The sequence below is a fragment of the Macaca fascicularis genome, chromosome 18 (assembly GCF_037993035.2).
Source record: "Macaca fascicularis isolate 582-1 chromosome 18, T2T-MFA8v1.1".
NCBI classification, from domain to species: domain Eukaryota; kingdom Metazoa; phylum Chordata; class Mammalia; order Primates; family Cercopithecidae; genus Macaca; species Macaca fascicularis.
The window spans coordinates 55,373,158-55,376,834 of NC_088392.1; positions in this window are offsets into that span (position 1 = coordinate 55,373,158).

Sequence of the window (3,677 nt, forward strand, 5' to 3'; positions counted from 1 at the left end):
ACTTAGAAAAGATTAAGCTTGCGTATGCTGTCACCAAGTCAATTGGTGGCTCAACAAAAACATATGTTTTAGGAAAATAAAGTTATTTCTATGCATACCTGAGTACATGGCCTGTGCCATAATAATTGATGATTCTCAGAAAGAAGCTTATTAACAGTAAGTTAGATGTTCTATTCAAATCTGTTTTCTGCAGAGAATGTCCAGTCCCCCAGTGCCTAGTGAGTTACAAAGCTCGTTATGTTGTGTGTGATTCATTTTCTGTAAAGAGATTTTACTATATACAAGTGCCTTGTTGTGATCTGTGGTTTAGTCTGAGTCTAGAATTATAAAATTAATGATTGCTTATGTCCATCATAAGCCAGTTAAAAGAAGGTTCACAGTAGCTTTATACATAATGGCCAAAAACTTGAAACGATAAAAAAATCCATCAGCAGGATAGTGAATTAAAAAATTGCCATATTTATATAATGGAATGCTACTCAGCAATAAAAAGAATAAACTTCTTGCTTATTGTTCTTGTTTTAGCACCAACATGTAAAGAGCTTGGAACTCATTATTCCTATTTATTCTTGCTGAATACATAGAAAATTAATGACTCTCTTGGGATCCATCAAAAAACTGAGGTTGGAGCTAAGTGTCCATCAACAGATGGATAAAGAAAATGTGGGACATAAGATAGTGGAATATTATCACTTTTTAAAAAGAAGGAAATTCTGTCATTTGTGAACAACAAGGATATTATGCTAGGTGAAATAAGCCAAGCCAGACACAGACAGATAAATAACATGTGATCTCACTTATATGTGGAACCTAAAAGGTAGAACTCAGAGAAGTAGAAAGTAGAATGGTGCTGTGGGAGGCAGATGGATAGGGAAAAGGGAGACGATGGTAAAAGGGTACAAAGTTTTAGCTGGACAGGAGGAATAAGCTTTAGTGATTTATTGCACAGAATGGTGACCATAGTTAATAATAATGTACTTTAGATTTCCAAATTGCTTAAAGACTAGATTTTAAATATTCCCACAAAAAATTGACAAGCATGTGAGGTGATGAATATGTTAATTAGCTTTACTTAATCATTCCACAATGTAAACATACATCAAAACGTCACACTGTACCCATAAATATATATGATTATTATTTGTCAATTAAAAATAAAACAAAATTTGAAAAAAACTGCGGTTATGGGAAGATTTAAATGATAATTTTGATGAATTGTTGGAAGCTGAATGTGGACTAGTATGAGGGTAAGAAATTCTTGGGGGTGCATTTTGGGGGCCCCACACTTTTATGGGTATTACTTTCAGGAACTCCTCCAAATTTTCATGATAAAGAGCTAAGAAACATCTCCTTATGGCTCTAGAAAGAGAAGGAGTAGGGTAATAATTGTGCAAAAAGCCCAGAGCATTCTCCATAACAAAGTTCTACTCTCCAAGGAAGACTATATCTTTTAACAGAGTATTATCTCAGCTGGGGTAAGCACACTGCTGTTACTTCAGCTCTCTTGAGCCTTAGCATCTTACCTAAGGGTGAAAAAATGTTATGATATTAGAGATGCACTTATGAAGGTCACAGCACAGAGACATATACCTAAAACTTTAATAACTAAAATAAAATGGACCAATTCATTGACAGATACAAACTACGAGAACTCATGCAAAGAAAATTAGATAATCTAAATAGGCCTATATTTCCTAAAGAAATTAAATCAATAATTAGTAACTTTTCAGAAAAAGAAAGCACCAGGCTCAGATGGTATTACGGGTGAGTTGTACTGAACATTCAAAGAATAAATAATACCAATTCTTTACAGTATCTTTCAGAAAATAGAACTAGAGGGAACACTTCCTAAATTACTCTGTGAAGCTAGCATTACAACGATACTAAAACTAGTTGAAATTTATGTCCATGTAAAAACCTGCATTTGAATGCTTATAGAAACATAATTATCCCAAATTGGAAAAAGCCAAGATGTCATCAATAAGCCAATGGATAAACAATGTACATCCATACAATGTAATATTATTTAGTAATAAGAAATGAGCTATGAAGCCATGAAAAGACATGAATAAATCTTTTTTTTTTTTTTTTTGAGGCGGAGTCTTCACTCTGTCGCCCAGGCTGGAGTGCAGTGGCACCATCTCGGCTCACTGCAAGCTCCGCCTCCTGGGTTCGCGCCATTCTCCTGCCTCAGCCTCCCGAGTAGCTGGGACTACAGGCGCCCGCCACCTAGCCCGGCTAATTTTTTGTATTTTAGTAGAGACGGGGTTTCACCGTGTTAGCCAGGATGGTCTCGATCTCCTGACCTCGTGATCCGCCCGCCTCGGCCTCCCAAAGTATGAATAAATCTTAAATGCATATTACTAAGTGAAAAAGATCAGCATAAAAAGTCTACATAATATATGATTTTATTATGTGACATTATGAAATAAAGCAAAACAATGGAAGATCAATATTTGCTAGGATTTTTTTTGAGGTAGCAAGGGAATGTGCTTCAAGCACAGGAAATTTTTCAGGGTGCTGAATCTATTCTGTATAATATTGTAATAATAAATATATGACACTGTGCATTTGCCAAAATCTATAGGGCCTTAAGCTATAAAGTAATACTTAATCTATGCACATTAAAAAGTAATTTAAAAAGTTAAGAGATGGAATACAGAACGTGACAAAACAATCTCAATCTAATTATAGGGGGTAAGGGCAAAATGTGCTGAGATAAGTAGCTTTGAAAATGTGTGGAGTCTGTAAAACTAATGGCACAACTGTACTAAGCATTGTATTCTAATGGATAAAATTGTTCCCACAGGGGTATGGGTTAATAATTCTGATACCACCACACATATATATTGGAATTAAACAATTATATAAATGGATGGTGGATGTTGGGAGCCACATTTCCCACTTTTGGAATGTGAGATTGTAGATGAGTAAGCAGAGGAGGCTAGAATGAGACAGGGATAACAGATTAGAGTGTGAGAAATCAGTATGAACTGACGCTTAGCTTAATATAGATACATATGGTATTGTAGGTGTATTCATTTGCTAGGGCTGCCATAACAAGATGCCACAGACTGAGTGGCTTAAATATTAGAAATTAATTTTCTAATGGTTCTGGAAGCTAGAGTTCAAGATCATAGTTTCTGCCCGTTTGGTGTCTTCTGAGGCTCCATCCCTTGGCTTGCAGATGGCTGCCTTCTTGCTATGGTCTTTCTCCCTGTGTGCGTGAACCTTTGGTATCTCCTCCTCTTATAAGAACACTAGTCAGATTGTATTAGGGCCCACCCTAATGACCTCATTTAAGGCCCTATATCCAAATACGGTCAAATGCTGAGATATCGGGGGTTAGGACGTAGGCATGTGAATTTTGGAGGCGCATAATTTAGCCCACTGTAGGCTTAATAATGGTATTTCAAAGAAATCTACATCCTAATGCTCACAGACTGTAAATACATTATTTTATGTGAAAAAGGGATTTTGCAAATGTGATTAAGAATTTTGAGTTGAGAACATTATCCCAGATTATTCAGGCAAACCCAATGTAATCACATGAGTTTTTATAAGAGGGAGACAGGAGAGTCAGAGTCAGAGAAAGAGGTGTGACAGTGGAATCAGAGGTAAGTGCAATGTGGAGCCATGAGCCAAAACCATGTGCCAAGGAACTTACGGCCTCTATA